Raw genomic sequence first — 19,764 nt, forward strand, 5'->3', positions numbered from 1 at the left:
TTTTGACCTTTTTCTAATTATCCATAATTTTGTTATATGAGGATGGAATATATAATGCATAAAAATATTTTTGGAAAAAGAAATAAGCAATTACTGGCAGTGGGGGAAAGATAACCAAGAATCAGTGGTGGGGGAAAACAAGGGCATCAAACTATCTAGGATAAAAGTGACTATATTACCCAAACAAAGCAATTTGAGGAATATATTTTTAAACTGCTGTACAAAACTCAGTTTTCATCCCCAAAATAATATTTCAAATCACTGCAAAGTTGTTTTGCTTGCAGTATATTCATATACAATGATAAATATGTCAGGACAAATTATATAAATAAATTGAAGGAATTATAACACTGTGGAAACTTTCTTTTCAGAATTACTTAAAAATCCTCACAATTCAAGCAAAGTTGAGGCAGGCTAGAACTTAGGACAGGATGAAGCCATGCCAGAAAGCAATGTAACACAGAGACTGCTTTTCTCTGCTTCTAACTTTATTGTCTTCACCTTCCTTTTCTTCAACATGCTATATTTTTGTTCAGTTTCTTTGGAAACATTTTTTTGGAAATGAAAGGGAAGGGAAGGGAAGTTCTAAAAATGGTATGCTATGAATCATTGTGCAGAAAGCATATGTGACCTAAAGTGAGCAGAATGGCCTGGTGTGTGTATCAGTGATGATATGTGAACTTGTCTTTCGATGAATCAAAAATCTACAATTTGAACACAGTAATGTTTTAATAAATAGAAACACAAAACATGCAGAGCCAATGGGAAGATAAAGAGCTGCTTCCCCCTCCCTGTACCTTTATTCCATACATTTCATAAAGATAGAAAATGTTTTTAAAGGGCTTCCTTTAGTTTTGAAGCAAAATCCATGAACTCTGTATTTGGCTCTGGATCTCACTCATCTTTTTGTTTTCAATATCTCATTTTATTCTTTTCAGTGTCTTTAAGATGAACCCTTTCTTCAATTCTCAGATAATTATGGGGAATGGGGGAAGGAGGAGAATTCATATTCCAAATGGGTAAATTCAAAAATGTTTAAGTCATGTTTTCAAAAGAAGTATAATTGCTAATTACTCTTACAATTATTAATTACTAAGCCATTTGTGACAAACTAAAATGCCAGCTATACTAGCTGCAAGAAATACTAGCCATAAATGACATGATGCATTATGCGGGGCTGTGTTATCTATGTGAAAAACTCTGATGTGGCAATCTTACAATAAGTTGTTCTGGAGTTTTATTAAATGTATAGGCCACCCAACTCCCAGCGACTCTGTATGTGCATAAATACATAGATGGATGGTTTGACAATGAGTGCATTGCATGGCCCTTCTATATCAGATGCGCATCCTTTTCAACCATCCTTGAGATAGGCCTGTTGAAGATAACAGTTTCAGAAGCATCAACACTTTGTACCTTTCATCCTATCAACCACTAACAGAATTAGGAGGAGAGATAGCAAGCAAAGATCTCCCTCTCTGCTCCTGTTTGTCTCTGGTCTCCTTCTCCAAGATAAAAAAATGCTTAGTGTCTCTCCTTCAGCCTCACTCAACAGAGTAATTTGCACATTTTTCTTTTCCTTTCCTTCCATTAGGAGGACAGAAAGCTCACAGATGCAGATGGCTTTCTGCTGATGTCTTAATAAATTGCAGTTGCCTTTTGGACCTTACCTCTAGAACTCTTAATGGGATTAGTTCGGTGTATGTGTGCGCATACACATACACATACATACATACACACACATACATACGCATAGCTAAATAAAGAGCCAGTGAATGAAGTTGACCAACCAGGTTTATCTTAACTTTTTCTCTATAAAAGGATGATCTGTCCACATAACTGAACGATTTGTGAGAGAAAGAGAAGGATATTCAGCAGAGATAGTACAGAGACCCAGGGCAACTGATAAATTGGAAGGTTCTGGATCTGAGTTGTGATTCTATAAAGTAGAAATAAGTTTTGGAAGTCAAGGAGGCAGAACTATGTTGCAAACTTGGCAGAACCAGGAGGAAAGGAAATGATGAAAAAGCAACTGGAATGATTTGCCTGGTAATAAGTGATTTCATTTTGGTTTATTTAAGGAATAAGGGAAAGGCAAAAGACACACCACACTGGATTTAATCCTAACCAGTGTCCAGAAGCTTGCTGAAGACCTAAAAGGTATTGAATGAATTGGAAATATTGATCAGAATGCTTTAGCCAAGATGTAGGTAACTGGAGCCTTACCAAGAAAATCCATCTCTGTTGTGACTTCTGAAAGATGAGAGAGTTAGTGAAATAAAAAATTGAAAGAATGTTTGAATATTTCAAAACTGCAATAGCAACATCTCAGTTAGGATGTATATGTCTGATTAGGACAGGCAGCAAGAGGACACCAGAGTGATTAATTAGAAGGGTAAGAAATACTATAAAGGAGAAGAGGACTTCCTTCAAAAAATTTGCCAAAATGAGAATGAAAAGAAAAATTCTGGCATAAGATATGCAAATAGTAAATAAAAGTTGAAAAAAAGTATTTGAAGAACATGTTAAGACAAACAAGAAAAAGATATTAAAATATATCTGAAACAGGAAACAGATCAAAGAAACTTTAGGCAACTGGAATGCAGGGGCATTAAAGGTTTGCTAAAAAGAATAAGGAGCAGAAAAATGGAATCAATTATTTGCTTCTGTCTTCTGTGTTGATGAGGTGGAACTGATGTCCATACCCAGGCTGGCTTTTTCAGGAAGAAGGTCAGATGAACTGAGGGAAATAAAGGGAAATAAGTCCCCAGATCCAGACTGTATCTACTCAAAAATTTTGTATAACTTTAAAATGAAGGTGCAGGGTCCCCCCCCCCCCAAAATATGAATGTTTTCTTTAACATGAGCATCTACTCCTACAACCAACACAACTCATAATTTTAAAAGGGAATCAAGGTAATAAAGGAAACTACAGACCAGTTAACTTAATAGTTAAAGGAAATGGATGAAAGTATTTAAGAGAAAATAAGCAAGGAAACACATAGGAGAACAAGCCTTGCTGATGAACATGGTTTTCACAAAGGTGATATCAGAGGCGACTTACAACTGAAAAGCAAGATTCTCACACAGGTTTCCTTAATCAGATTTATTTAAAGAGAAAAGGGATTAGGTTACAGAAATCTTGGGTACATTTACTTTAGTGTAATTTACTTTAACACCTAAGATTATTAGAGCAGAGATTTCTTCCTAACTGGTGATGCACTGGGGAGGTTACCCTTTTTCCTGATAAAGAAAGAATATGTAGATGTTCTGGGTTTACATAGGTTGCAAACCACCATTCTCATTCCCAGCTGAGAAGAGAAGCCCATTACAGGTAAGCCTTGTCTCATTCAAGTTCTAGACTTTTTTGATGGTTCCAATTAGTATGTAGACAGGAATGACCCAAAAGATACTGTATACTTGGACTGGCAAAAAGCCTCACCAAATATTCCTGAGCAAATTCATTTGTCATCATCTAAAATAACAGGTGCTCTCATTGACTGGCAACTAATTATAACACAGGAAACAGTCTCGGAATAGATGGGCATGTCTCACACTGTGAGATGTACATAGTATGCTGACATACTGTAATCTGAATATAAATGATCTGATGTTAGGAATGAGCAGTAAGGTATTCATGTTTGTTCATGATACCAAACTGTTCAGAGTGTTAAAATCAAAATGGGATTTTGAAGAGCTCCAAATGGATTTCTCCAAACTGAGCGAATGTGCTGTAAAATGGCTAATGCAGTTCAATGTAAACATACCTAATTTGATGCAGGTTTGTACAAAAAATCCAAACTTCATTTATACATTAATGGGATCTAAGCCGCCATTGACAAGTCAGAAAATGGATCTTGTAGTCATGGTAGATAACTGAATGAAAATGTTAAGCCAGTGTGCCACTGCTAAAAACAAACAAATGTCATGCTTGTAACAACTACAAAAGGATTTAAAATAAAACTGTTGATATAATGGCCATATACAAATAAATGCCAAAACCTGTGCATAGTTCTGGTCACCATACCTTAAGAAGCATATTACAAAGGTACAAATTGTGGAAAAAAAAGGACAACCAAAATGATTAGTATGTTGGAGCACTTGTCCCTTGAGAAAAGACTACAGAATCTGGGAGTTTTTACCTTGGAATGGAAGAAAGTAGAAGGAGATGAGATAGAAGTATATAAACTCATGCATTACTGTTCCTCACTATTGTGCAGACTATTGGTCTAGGCAGACCAGACCTAGAATATTGTGTCCAGTTCAGGGCATCACATTTAAAGAAGAACATTGACAAACTGGATGGTTCCCAGAGATAAGTGACTTGGAAGGAAAATGAAAATGAGGCTTTGTTGGGTATTTGTAACTTGGAAAAGAGGACTGCAGGGAAGCATGATAGCTGTCTTCAAGTATCTGAGGAGCTGTCATGTAGAAGACAGGGCAGAGATATTCCAGAAAAAAAAAAAAAATCAAATTGCAAGGCAGATGTCAATAAGACATCAGGAAAAATACCTTAATAGTAAGAGTTGTTCCCCAATGGAACAGGCTGCCTCATGTAGAGGTGGACAATCCTTCACTGAAGGTATTTGAATAGAGATCAGATGGTCATATCTCAGGAATGTTGCAGTAGTAGATTTCTAGGGATTTAGACTAGGTTATGTACAAGGGCTCTTCCAGCCTTTATATTCCCTGGTTCTATGAAAATCATGCATGGTATAAATAACACAGAAAAAAAGAGCTATTAGAAATCATCCATTGAAATGAAAAACAGGGAGATTCAGGACCTACTTTTTCTACATAGCATATAGCATATGCCATAAGTTCTGGTAATGGCAGAACGTTTAGTAAAGCACTGGGAAATGCTGAAGAGACCAAAAGTTTTATAGTTTCTAAAGTTTACCTTGTTCTAAGCTCATGTGACTGAAAAGAGAAAGTTAATATCCTCATGGAATGAGATGTTAGAGATATCATGCACTGTTCAACAGTGACTCTATCTGTAGTACATAAAGCATATTCAAACTCTGTTTTCTCCTAGGTAAATTCATAACTTTTCTTATCCAGTTTAAATCTTTCCAAAAGCTTTGGATAGGTAAACCATTGGCAACTATGACCTTCCAATTCTAATTCTTCTCTCTTCTTCAGATTAGGCTCTCCATCAGAAAAAGATAATACTTTGCATATGTCAACCATGGTTCTTTAAGTGTCATTTCTCTTCTGTAGAAAGCTTCTTGGGGTGACAACCACAAAGGGATTTTTGAAGACAATCTTACCTTATTTCTGTTCCAGACTTTCAATATGGCACATCTAATAAAATGCTTGAAATCAATATTCACTTTCATTTTATCATACCATAAATATCCATGCCATCCAAATCTTAAAACATGTCCTTCTAGCTCCAATAACCTCTTGTTTTTTTAAAGTCACCCACTCTTTCATCCATACAAGATAGCATCAAAATAGTTCACAACTGTATTGAATGAAATAGCCTCTCATCACTGCTTTACTAGCATCCCAGACAGTTTTTAACTCTGTTCCTTTATCCAAATTGTTATCAAATTATTAATTTAACTTTTTTTTACATTCCTTCACCACCAATTCTTTTTGTAATAATGATTCATTTAATCTCCACCTAAATGTTGTAGATTTCCTCTTGAGTATCAGTGTAACTGGATTATGGTCAGAGAAGGTTTTTGGTAAAATGTCCACTCTACTAATCTTATTTGCCAGAGTCTTTGAAATCCATATCATATCAATTCTAGAGAAAGATTTACTGTATGTCTCTCTGAGAAGAAGGAATATGTCCTAGAATTCCCATTTTGCTGTCTCCAGGAATCAATCAAAATCAGATTTTCAAACAAATCAAAAAAGGACAATTGAGCAATTTCCCTTGATTAAATTTAATTCCTTTTCCAGAAGTTCTATCCATTTGAGGTGAAGTTACTCCATTCCAATCTCACATCAAGCACCAATTTTCATATGTAAAAGTGTCAGCTGATCCATAAGATGTTTTAAAAAAATCCTTTATCTTCATTAGGAACATATAACCCAACAGTTATGGATTTAATTCCTTGCAGCTTAATCTCCACTGCAACATATCTACCATTTTCATCTGTTAGTAAAAGCAGTGGTTTCAAGTGTGATTTAATATATAAAACAACAGAGTTTGAATATGCTTTATTTATTTTTTATTTATTTATTTATTTAATTTGTCCCCGCCCATCTCCCCACAATGTATGTACTAATGATGGACATCTTATTGTTAAAGTATATAATTTTTTTTTGTTAAAGATGAATTTGGAAGATGAATATGTTAAAGACTGTATGTTTAAATGGGCAAAAAACTTTGGATATAACATAATGCTGAGTCAATGGTAAAATATGTGGAATAAAGGTTTGAAGTTTACTCTTAATTGTAACTTAAAATAAATTTTTAGTAAAATGATGTATCATTGGTATTTGACACTGGATAAACTATCTAAGATGTATAAAGAAATCTCAAATGTATGATGGAAATGCAATCAATGTGAAGGCACTTTTTACATTTATGGTAGACTTGCGAAAAACTAAGAAATATTGGGATACGATATGTATTTTGACTCAAAAAATCTTAAAAATGGATATACAATTGAAACCAGAGACTTTTCTTTTAGGTATGATGGACAAGCAGATAGAAAGAAAATATGGAAATTTATTTCTTTATATGATAACAGCAGCAAGACTTTTATACCCGCAAAAATAGAAGGATCTACAAACAGCTACAGCTGAAGAATGGATGTTAACATTAATGGAACTGGTGGAGATGGCAAAACTGACTATTTTAATGAAAGGAAGGACATTGCCTAGTTTTGTTTCTAATTGGAAACCACTCTTGGACTTTTTACTTGATATACACAAAAATGAAATTTTGATTTTGGGATTCGATGACTGATTTATTCTATAACTACATAAATATCTTGTATTATTCTTTTTATATTTTTGCTGATGTAGACTTATTTTGTATTTTTTAAAAATGTTAGAGTAAAGGATAATTTTTATTATTGAATTTTTAGATATTGGACTAAGAGATGAATTTATTATATGCCTATACCAAAGAAAGTCAAAAGTTACTTTTCTTCTTTTGTATTTTTCTCTCTTTTATTATTTTTTTCTGTTCTTTCAATCTTTTTGTATTTTACTTTTTTTCTGAAATTTAATAAAAATGTATACAAAAAGAGTGACTCTGTCTGAAATAACCTCAAGTAGATTAATGCTAAGTATCCTCCCAGAATGTTTGGAAATTCTTATGAATGCTCTAGAAAGAAGGGAAGGTATAAAACTTGCCACTTATTATAAACCACTTAGAATATTTCAGTATATGCAAAAGTGCTGAGAAGTTGTTGTTAAAACTAGGTAGATATAGGAGATGTGACTTTGCATATGCAAATTAAGTGCCCCCAAAGAAAAGCGACTTGCTGGCACAAAACAAGTCAACCTGTATTTCAGAGAGGATGACTTATTAAGGAACAATAGAAGGAATGCTGTGATAAAGTTGGCAGACAGAAACTTTATCATGGTTGACACGGAGAAGAATTTTGGAGCTAACCCTGAAAAGCATTATGAAAGGATCCGCACGGACTCTGGAGCAAACAGTAATTTAATTAAAGAAAGGGAGAGATTTACTGAATTGAACATGAATGACAAAACTCCTATTTATTCAGCAGATGGGAAACAAATCTTTGAAGGAGCAGCAATACTGTATTGCAGACTAGGAAAAGGAAAACTATTGAACTGATTATTAAAGACACGTTCTTTATATGTCAGGAAACTATGCCACTGAAAGAGGCAGCGTACTTACATTTTGGATGGGGAGGAGCTGCTTATAGAATGGACTGTCAAATTGCTCTGTGGATAAGGTTGAAAGGGAGAAGGGAAGTTACACATAATCCACAATGGGGATGAGGGCAGATAGTGGTGGTGGTGGTGGTTAGTATGAAGGAAGTCAACCCACACAGAAGAAATAACTCTAAAATCGAACCCAAAAGGAAGAAATGACAAAGTACTGCATTCTTTACAAATATACTGTATGGATATGTCTGATACATTTACATAAATCTGGGAGTGAGATGATGAGATCTCACGTCAAAGGGCCTTCCTCCAGTTACTGGGAAAAAGTATCACATTTTCAAAAGCTGTTCTGGAAGTGATGATATGATCAGAACAAAGATGCAAGGAAGTTTGTCACTCAGTTTGTCATTATTGCTTTAGGTCCATAGAGCTGGAACATAGAATGAACTAAGGCATCTGAAATTAAAGAGGAAATTAAATAGACCAAACTGGATGTTCACTTAAGTTTTACTTTCTAATCACTTTAGGAAATTGCCTATTAACCATCTTAAAGCAATTAAAGACCTTTGGAATGACAAGTTTGAAAAGTCTTCATTGGGTGAGTATGTCGTCAACTTTGAACAAAAGAAAAATTAATTATAAGCTTAAGAACTTAAATAATTTGAAATAAACAGCAAAAAGCTAAATAATATTTTGATCTAAGAAAGTTTCAAATAAAGGTCCAGTTAAATTTGGAATATTGACTTTTACTATAAGATTTTGAAATTAACTATAAAAATAAATAACTTCTTGTGGGAAACATGATTATTTTGGCTATCCTGGCTATTGTAAGTCATAACAAAGATAATTGATGATTTTAGAAACTTGATACTTGAGGGGACTAAAGATTTTAAGCAGAAGAAAAAAAATATAAAGCCTGATGCCATTTAATACTGGGACTTATAAAATGATACAATACTTTATAACATCGAAAATATTAAAGGAGTTCCTTGAAGAATGGAGCCAGAAATTAGTAACTACAATATCAACACTGTCAGAAATGGTGTCTGCTTACATGGATAGACTATGTCTAAAACATGTTAATGAAGGAATGACAGATGTGGAACAAATTTTTCTGACAAGACAGAGAAAGTACCAAAGTGGAACTACAAATGACAGGCCAAGAGAGTGACTTGGACAAGGACACTTTGTTGGATATACAAAAGAAACTGACTGAAATTTTAAAAATTAAAAGGAAAATACAAATGATAACCCAAGAGAATGACCTGGAAAATGTTTTCTTATTGGATCTACAAAAAAGGCTTGTTAAAGCCTTGAAAAAGAACTGTGCAATGGGATAAGGAAGAATTGATGAGAAATCAAATCCTACAACAATATCAGATTGAATTAAAGATTAAGATTGTTAGAAGTAAAAAGACAGGATATAAAGTTGGTCTATTTGATCAAAGTTAAAATAAGACTTTTTTTCCCCGAAAGTTCTGGCAACCCTTTATGGACTTTTTGCTGACACCAGGATTGAAAAGTTGATGTTTAATGGATTTGCTTATAGATAAGGGATCGGATATGGGTTGAAGAGGTATCTGTTCGTACTTTATCAGGGGTGAAGAGTCACTAAATTTGTTGTGATGAAGGTTGGAAGTCACTTCTTTATATATTTCTTTTCTTTTTCTTCTTTCATTCTTTGTCTTTTTTTTCCTGCACTTTTTATTCTTTTTTTTCTATTCTCCTCTCTTTCTCTAAGTTTAGTTTGTATTAGTTTTTACTATTGTAATTTAAATTCTTAGTAAAAATTATATTTAAAAAAGTATTAGTGGATATACAGTAAGCATTAATGCTATGTAAATATATGCAATTGCTACAGATATAATGGAGAAAGATGTTTAGGAATTATATGGCAAATTACAAGAGGTATAAGTGTATAACAGGGAAGAGATACCATGAAAAACAAAGTGTAAAAAATATATATTTCAAGAACTTCAGGGAGGGAAAGATCAAGGTAGCTTGTAGAACACATACAAAGAAAGCTGAAAGCCTTATGTAATTGTATAAAAAAATACAACAATACAGCAATTTCTACAAGGGGGAAAAAAACCAAGAGGAAAATTTATAACCAAGATTAATCAGGAGAAAAAATCTGATAGAGGCAAATTTGCTAATGGGTCTGTGTCAGCAACATGGAAGAGGAATGTGTGGCTTAGTATCTATACAGCACTAATTCCTCACACAAGTGAAGTTTTGCTAAAAATCTTATAAAAATAGGATCATAAAGAAGGAGCGAAATGTCAAAAGAACAGACCCATTTCAGAAAAACCAGAGAGACTCAGGATCAGTTAACTAACAAAGATAGATAATGAGAAGTAAAAGAGAATAGTGTAGATTGTATAGATCATGTCAGATCAGGAACATATAAAGACTAATAGGTGAGCCAGAACAGCTGATTATTCATCAGTGAAATAATTGCAATAGTTTCCAGTTCATAGTAACCACTGAATTTTGAGAAAGAGGCCAGTTTAGAATTGAGTTAAAGATAGGTATTATTTATTTGCTTATCTGTTTGCTTATGCATCAAATATATGAATGGCAGGGATTAGAAGAGGTGACAGCTGGAAACAAAATTGGAGGTCATAATGCTAATAATTTGAGATCCACAGATAGCACTATATTGTTAGGCACAAATGAAAAAAAACTCAGAAGAACCAATTATAAAAGTATAAAGGAAAAGTGGACAATCTGGGATAACGTTGAACATTAAAACCAGCATGCTTGGTGAATTTATAGTTGACAGTGATGAAATACCAGGAGATAGTTTTGTTTTCTTAGGTTCAAGAATAGCTAAAGATGGATGGTGTATTGGAGAAATAAAGAGATTAAACCCAGGGTGTAAGATGAGAACGTTTCAATGACAAGAGTAATCAGAATATTAAAGCAATTGCTTTATCAGTGGTAGTTTACAGTTGTGAAAGGGGATTGTTGAGAAACACCGTGGGAAAGAAAATAAACACCTTCAAATTATGGATTTGGAGATGGCTGCTAAGAGTATCACAAACTTCAAGAAAAAATCAATATGCCTGGGCAAATTAAAGTAAAAGTTCCAATAGGGCAATGATCAGCAAGCAGATCATACTTTGGGCATGTGATGTGATCAGATGATGGATTAGGGGAAAAAATTTCATGCTTGCCAAGAAGTGATGAGAAGAATCTCTGATGGAAATGAAAAGGTGCATATGCGCTTTGGGATGAAGGTTGATCAGGAAGTTCTTGGGAGAAGCACAGGAAAACCATTATTGCTAAAGAGAAAGGATTCATGGCAGTTTGTTCTATTCTTTTGTCTAGCTGCCTTTCTTCTGCTCATCTTTTAATCTCCTCTTCCTTCTACCTGCTAAAATCCATGAACTTGCCTTTTTCCATTGACCTCCCAAAGTCTGTCATTTAGGAATTAAATCCCACCCATTGGCCATTTGCTTACAAGGCAGAATCTAGAAATATATCAAAATGCATACCATCCATCCTTTCTGCAATGTTTTTCCTGATACCTAACATATAATACAACTTAAGAAACTCCCATTCCTTCTGCAATTATTGAACGTAGGGAGAAACTCTGTTAATGTAATGAAAATAGGCTCTTGTAATGTGAGTCCTCCTGTGGATGAACTGCTGTCAGTCAGACTTAACATAATAAAAGCCCTTGACTGTCTTAGAGAAAATATCATATGTTTGATGGACACCAAACTCACTCCCCAACTCAGCATGAGACTGATTTAAACATTGTGCAAATTTTGCATGATGGAAAGAGTTCAGTCTATTTATTTAGAAATGTATGTGTAATAGAATATTTTTCATGTTCTCTATGATTGGATACTGGCTGAATATACCTTGTATCGAACACTTATTGATCTATTCTAGCTTATAGCTTGCATTTCTTTTCACTGAAAGTTCAAGGAGGCTAACAACATAGATAGACAGATAGACACAGATACATAGAGTTAAAACTCTACCCTAAACAGTAAAACAAGAGGAAACAAAAAGTAGGGTCAAATCACAGATTCTAAAATATTTAGTTTTCAAGGCTTGCCTAATCAATGCTTTTCTAAAGATGGAGAGAGTGGAGTCTGAACGTAGCATAGAAGGGGCTCCATAGGATGTGAGTGAGCAGGGAGGACAATTTACCTGATAAATTCAGCTCTAAAAATGGGGGATATCTGTTAAAAGGCTCTCCAAAGATGTCCAGATAGGTCATCTGAAAGAAACCTCTATAAACCTAATCTATTTTTTTTTTCCACAGCAGTGATCAAGGGTAAAATGGGTGGGAGGAAAATTGTGATTACTGCCTTGAGTAATTTGGAGGGAGGGGAGATATAAAGAAATAGCCTTATAACTGGATGTGTTACATGGAAGTGGAGTTCTCATCATACTTTCATATGGTCAGGGTACCAGGGACTATATGCTCATAAACTGGGGTGGGACCATTGTAGATTGTACATAATTCTACATCTCTATGACTAGAAACTAGAAACTAGAGGCTAGAAACCAAAGGCTGTCTGTGTGCATGCTTAACAAACATCCTAAAATCTGCCAATCATTGCCTTGTGCAAGAGAATCCAATTAGACTTTGTTTTTATAATATTTTATTAAACTTTAGATATATATAAAAGAGACTCCAGTTAGAATTAAAGCAGTCACTGAGTAATAGAACTCACAGGTTCTCATAGTTCTTTCACATAAAAGTATATCTTGGAACCGTCCCTTTCCCAGATATTTTCATTTCAATAATATAGGGGAAAAAGTAATGTTGCTGCTACCATTGTTTAACAACTGAAAATAGAACTGATTTAGCATAAATCATCCAGATTTCTTTTTTGAATGCCAATTGACTTCTTCCTTCCCATGATCTAAATTAAATGGACAACCTAAACCTGTCAGAGCCAATCGAAAGGCAGATGGGTTATTAAAGAAAATAAGCCCAGGTGCATTGCCAAGTATGATTATTTTATAATGTTATTTGCAGGTACTGTTATTCCAGTTTTTACTGCACGTTTGTATCGGATTCAGTAAGCGTGGGGGCACTTCCCTTTATATGCATGAATGATGGCAATATTTCATGCAAGCATCGTTAAAGTAAGTCCCTCTTGGAAATGGTTTCCCCGAAGAAATCCTTTATTTTCATTAAGCTGATGCTCTCCCCATCCCCTGCTCGCTGCGCCTTGTAACAGAAATGGCTGCATCTGAGGCCCATTAATTGCAGATGCAAAATGATTGGAGGAATGAGAAGAGATGGCTGTGATCATTTTGTTCACACATAACCTATGTACAAAGAAAACTCTTCATTTATTCTCCGTGTTTTCCCATTATGCATCAGGTGCAGCACCTGGAACCAAACCGAACAAGTCATTTATCACAGCGTGTAATTGCTTTTGCAGCGCATCAGACTCAAACAGTTCATTAGTCTGGCATTTGGAAAACAAGAACCAAAAACAAACAACAAAAAAGGTAGTGATTTTAATATGCCTAAATGTTATAGATTTATTCTCTCGATTATAAAAGTGGGATTTGGCGGTTACCTGGGCTGTAAACCACACAATACTCTACTACAACAAATGGAGGTATAAATTTCCACAGGGCAAGCCACCATCCAATGCAGGCAGTTAATTACTCACTGAATCTTTTTAAGCACACAAATATATATATGCAACCTAATGTTGGGCAGAGAAGCTGTGTTGCATCTTTTCTACCATTTCTCATGCAAGTGATGAAAGAGAATTTATGATTGAATTTCGTTCAGAGGAGATGGTTTTGGAGCAATTCTCAGAAGGGGAGCATGGCGTTCTTCAACCTTTTAGAGAGGCTGTGGCCAAAGGCTGGGTGTGAATGTTGTGTTTTTCATTGTATAATGATCTGTCCAGGAGGACACTCAGTTTCTCTGCCCACAAATCTGGTGGAGAAATTTTAGAGGACATTTGTGCTCCAACACATACTAAAGGAATAGTCAGCAAGTGTTGAGAGTGAGAGCTCCTTTCCTTTCCTGTGGTTAAAAGGTGATGCTTTCGTAATAGCTGCCCTTTATTGAATTATTGATGTCACGTGCGATCTAGTGCAGCTGAAATTTCTAAGAATATGTTTTAAGGTGGGGTGTGGGGAAGTATGTCCCTCCTTCCTCCCCAAAAGAGTCTCTCAACCTTTGTTTCCTTTTCATGGCAGATTTGTTTTCCATCGGAACGCAATGAAATAATGGTAGTTCCAGAGCCCTGTGGAAGATGCAATACGTTTGCTACAGCTGCTGCTGCATATTGCAGTGATAGCAAAAACCAAAGTACCATCAGCAACGTTACCCAGGAGAAAATAAATGAACAACTATTGCCATTGCTAACAGCGACTCTTGAGAAACTGAAACATTTATCCTTTCTTTGCAGAAATTCGATGAAATTGTCCTGATAGTGTCTCTATCCCAACCAAAAATAGGCCATTGATTTATAATTTGGCTTATATAAACACAAACTAAGAAACAAACACAAACCTCATACCAAATTGGACCAACATACAAGTACACTTCACTATAATAGAATATGACAGATCCTTGAGTATCAAAGATGGTTCAGCAACGTGTTCTTCTGTGGGACATCATAAAATGGCTGCAATAAGGGCTTTATTTTCCTCTTCTGCTAGAAAACCATGTCAAAATTTAGACGTATGAAAGAAATCTAATTCTCCTAACATTCCCCAATAAAGAATTGTATCTGGCCAAATTGTCCAGTAATTAAGAAAGGGCCTGTTAAGATTTCCCCTACTCTATGCATACACCCCTTGCAGGTTATGTGGCGTATGGATGAGATGAGGCCTTTGCCCCAACTTTGTGGAACTTGCTCTCCCCAGATGTACATGTAGTTGCTACCTTGTATGGAGGCAGATTGGCTAACAAAGAGAGAATATGAAACAAGTAAAATATGCAAACAATAGCAGGAGATGTGCTTAGCCTTAGAGAAATCTCCTGCTGTAAATGCTAGCTGACACAATAAGTTGGCATGACCTGCTAGCCTCAGGCTGGTAAAAACCAGTTCTTATATGTTCTCAAAATGTTTATGTAGTTAGCGGATGCACTGAATCTTCTAAATCAATGTTTTTCAAACTTGGCAACTTTAAGATGTGTGGACTTCAACTCCCAAAATTCCCTAGCCAGCAGAATTCTGGGAGTTGAAGTCCACACATCTTAAAATGGCCACATTTGAAAAACACTGATCTAGATGAACACATGTGCTTGACCATGACGTCACCTTGCTTACCTATTCATAATTAACTATATGAAAATGTGTTAAATGCATGTGCACATGGGGATCATATATATTGTGTCCATATGTCCACATACGTGCCCTTTTCCCTGGTGGAGAAATGCCCAATGATCATTGTTAAAACAGAGTCAACTTAACTCTTGCCAGAGTGCTTGGTTTTTCCTTGGGAGAAGCTGTTCATTTCCTCAGCTCTTGTTAACATTCAATAAACAAGTTAAATTTCTATTGTTTCAGCAAACCTAACTTGAATGTTTTGAGTGTGATTTTATTGTTACATCATTTTTTATTTCCTTTTTGCTGCTGTATGCCTCCCAGAGTCCTTCAGGATTTGGGAGGTTTATAAGCATCATTAATAAAATAAAGAAATGTTTGGGATCTTGAAACACCTGGGATGTGGTTTCGTTGAAACATAGAGAGTCAGCCTTAACTTAGTTCAAACTAGTTTATATCTACCTTCATTTGACAGATACTGTCTGCCTCCATTACTTCCTCCCAGTGTGGTTTCCAGCTCTAGCAATCCTAGAGAATTTGCAGTTCTGGAGGAAGATAACAGGGAGGCAAAGGTAAAATTGGTAGATGGAATAAAGGAATGAGAGGTAGTAAGAATTCAGGGAGAAGAAACTGCAAGTGATGGCAGTAACCAATCTGTGGAGCATTACTCAATCACACCTACCATCCTAATTGGATAATGGTTTTGGAATTGGCCACTGTGATATGGTGATTTGGTGGTTAAAATATTGGACTACAGCTTGGAAGACCCAAGTTGAAATCTACTCTCAGTCATGGAAGTACATTGGGTGACATTGGGCCAGTGACTGTCTCTCAACCCTTCACAAGGTAGCTGCCATGGGGCTAATATGAAGAAAGACCCCATGTAAATCACCTTGAGTTTCTGGAAGAAAGGGGAGATATAACTCTAAGAAAAACTGTCATCACTAATCAGATATAAAGAGATAGGCCATGATCTTACAATGAGAGTAAGGATTTTAGCATTAATCTTTATATCACCTTTGCTCTGAGCAAGGATGTTTAGTGTGCTGATAACCCACTTTCCTCTGTATCACTTTTTAATGTTATTTCTCATCCTTCCCTTCAAGAAGTTCAGATCATATATATGATTTTTCTAAATTTACAAACAATTTATTTTCACAACAAACTTATGAGGAATTCATTCTAGGCATTATGCCACCTAGATACCACATCACATTGATTTTTAAATCAGAAGTGGAGTGAGATATTGTGGGGATTTGAGAGGAAGTAAAGTCCAAAAGAAAACACCAAGTATGTGAAGAGGGGAGGGGCAGACAGATAGGGAAATAACACCAGAGAGCCACAGGATATTGCCCTGACAGAGGAGGAGGAGGAAGTTTAGAAATGGTGGATCAAGGCTGCTTAACATCTGAGCAATCCTGGACATTTTGGTCCTTTTAGATTTCCACCTAAAGAGGGCATTCTGAAACTAGATGCCAGATCTATAGAAATCCTACATTAACCAACCCATTATGACTGATTCAGCAATTGTGATTAAATAATTCCTTGTTTAGGGCTATGTGTGAACCTAGCCTAAACTTGGTCAAAATAAAATTAAAGATTGTAACAACAAAAGGAAATAATTGCAAGGGATTTTTTCCCCCTAGAATATTGTCCTGCCTCATCAAAAGTTAATGCATTTCCATGTTATTCACTAGCAGTCTTGTTCCAGCTGTGCAGATCAGACACTCTAGCATGTCTGACACTTTTCTCTTGGCATACCTTTGCAAGATGAATGTGCTAAAACAAACATCTGTGACAGTATAGAGATAGTTGGCTATGCAGATCTCAGCATGTGAGGACGCAAGAATGCTCACAAAAGTATTAAATTTTCTATTTTCCATTGCTCTTTATCCTCAGGCTTCTCCAGTTTGATAATAACCAGTCTAAGAAAGCCACTGATGGACAATATTTCAGGAAGACATAATTTGTGTGCTTGATCCTACAATGTATTTACCTTTCATTTGGTCTTTGATATGATGAGATTGGAAGAAACATACCAATCAACTATAAAATCTATGCTTAAAAGATTTACATTATTTTGAGGGTAATAATAGTGTTTGCCAACAATTAATTCACATATGATTATTGTGTAATAAGAGACAAACAAAGCAAAACTCCACAAGTCAAGTTTGACTTCATTCAGAGTCAACTTTGTATAAAGTCAACTTGTTGAATGCAACCAATCAGCCATGTATGACATGGCAACTCACCAATGGTGAACCCTTCCTGGGTTGTCTTCTCATTTATTCCTAGAATAGTAAAGCAGGCAAAACAGTTTTTGGAATGGTAGAATTCATCTCATGTGAGGGATCACAAGCAGTGAGTCACATAAGTAGATGTGTAAATAAAGTTAATGAAATAATATTGGCTCATATTAAGGACAAGATGGCTGGAGAGAAAGGACAATATTCCCAGCTCCACTGGAGAGCAATGTGATTCATTCATTGGCTTTGCCTATATTGCTTTAGGATTGAAGTTCTAGTGTAGCATCTATGATGACAGTCCCGCTTTGGTGCCCTTTAGAGTCTCTGTCCCACTTGATTTTTTTTTTGCTTTGTGACTAGCCAAAATTTTATATGTCTACTAGCAAGTAAGGTTGGGAACCCCTATTTTAAGAAACAAAAGAAGTTGGGTTATATCGGGTTAGCTCATACAACTCAGTATTTTCTACATTGATTGTTAATGACTAGACATGGTTTAAGTCATGGCAGTTTTCATACCATACCTGGAAAATTGAAAATAGAATCTCCAGGCATAACATAAAATATAGCTCCAGACTACAGCCCTTTCTCAAAGTGCAATGCATGTTGGAAATGTTCTATATCTAATACTTATCTAGTTGCGAATCACAGGCATCAACATTTTAATGACAACATTGAAAAGACATCTGAAGGAACAGAAAAGCAATTTCTGCCCTTCCCTCCAAAAAAAAAAAAAGTGAACTATAGCCATATTTGTTTCCTATTTTACTTATGTAATAAAATCCTACTTGACTTTGGGCTTATCTACACTGTTACTCTGTCACTAGAATAGGGAAGCAATCATTTCTGGAGGTCAGAATCAAACAATACTGCCCTCTATTAATCTCCCACTCATTGTCAGGGGGCATTTTTATATTGTTCTGAAGCACTCTTTTCCACATTATGTCACTGTGAGTATTCCTGTCCATTTGCGATAGCACACTTCATTTTTTTTTTTTTTTTAAATACTAAGGGTTAAACTTTCCTATGACAGGTGACTGGAAAAACAGTAACACATAAAAAAATAAATAATGTCAAGAATGCCTGCATTTTCCACATTGTGTCAGCACATTAACTTGATGTTGCCAACTTATATTCAGTGGTAGTGTTCACTTAATTGGTTGTTTCTATCATTTCATGAGCATGAAATCTCATTTTCCTGCTCACATTATGATTTTTTTTTTTTTGCTTCAGTTTTGCAGCATTTTGATTGAGAGGCTAGATGGCAGCAGAACTGTGATAAATCCACTATATTTGTTGAAGCAACTTGGAAAAAAAAGCTAGCTGTGTCTGTAGGTTTGTAATAATAAGAGGAAAATACCACAAATTGAACTTTAGAACAGTATATAAATTACCACCCTTTGAATGCATGTTTAGAAAATTATAGGAGCCTCATGTTTAATAGCACAGGTTGTCTGTATCCCAGGTGTCCACACTGAATGGCTTTATAGGTATTTATTGTAGATGATAATATGCTTTACGCTACATCATGCTAAATAAGCAGAGCAATGATTAGAGCTCCTGTAATGGGAATCATGAATTTGTTTGCTATCCTCAGCTTCTCCCTCTTCCCCACGCAGCTATCAATTAGCAGCATACAAAAATGATGGGGCCTGGAAATGGAACATAAAGATCACAGTAATAGAGTAATTCTTAAATAGCAACTATACAAAAGGTATCTATGCTTTCCTTGGCTTTGCTTTTTCCCCTTACGTGCAGAAAAGTGATGGGCTTTATCCTCTGAGCCAAGATCCCATACGAGCTACCAAACTGTTGGGGAACAGAGCTTGACCTTTAACAAAATGAAGATTATCTTACATGATTGTCATTTTATGTTATTGTTTATGTGCCATCACATTGATGATGATCTTTAGCAACCACATAGTCCGTCCGTCCCCCCCACCAGGACATTCTGTTCCCGACATGGCCCTTCAGGTCTTCGAACAGTACACCCATCAATACTGTAATTGAGTCCATCCATCTTGCTGCCGGTCATCCTCTTCTTCTTCTCTTTCCTCCTACTTTTCTCTGCATTATAAACTTCTCAACAGAGCTAGGTATTTGCATAATGTGTCCAAAATATGATAATTTGAGCCTGGTCATTTGCGCCTCAAGTGAGAGTTCTGGTTGATTTGTTTGATGATCCATTTGCTTGTTTTCTTGGCCATCCATGGTATTTTTAGGAATCTTCTCTAACACCAAAGTTCAAAAGTATCAATATTCTTTTTCTCCTGCTTCTTCAAAGTTCAATTTTCACTTCCGTAGAGTATCATAGGGAAAACCACTGCCCGTACAGATCTGATCCTTGTAGGTACAGACACAGCCTGGCATCTGAATATCTTTTCCAAAGCCTTCATTGCTACTTTACCATGTGCTAGTCTGTGGTG

General features: G+C 35.6%; 1 long non-coding RNA gene across 2 annotated transcripts in view; it reads left to right on the forward strand.

Moving 5' to 3' along the window:
- Positions 1-14,947, forward strand: part of LOC112540636 (uncharacterized) — a 36,662-nt gene extending 21,715 nt beyond the window's left edge. The window contains exons 2-4 of one of the 2 annotated variants that reach the window (XR_003084718.2): positions 8,352-8,422; positions 13,181-13,311; positions 14,020-14,947. This is a non-coding gene — a long non-coding RNA (uncharacterized LOC112540636). The remainder of the gene's footprint in view (positions 1-8,351; positions 8,423-13,180; positions 13,312-14,019) is intronic. The other variant, XR_015798515.1, reaches the window with a different exon arrangement.
- The last annotated feature ends 4,817 nt before the right edge of the window (positions 14,948-19,764 follow it).

Source organism: Python bivittatus, unplaced genomic scaffold (genome assembly GCF_059951505.1).
Source record: "Python bivittatus isolate LINGU-HERP-01145 unplaced genomic scaffold, Pbiv_v1 ctg000700_np1212, whole genome shotgun sequence".
NCBI lineage: Eukaryota > Metazoa > Chordata > Lepidosauria > Squamata > Pythonidae > Python > Python bivittatus.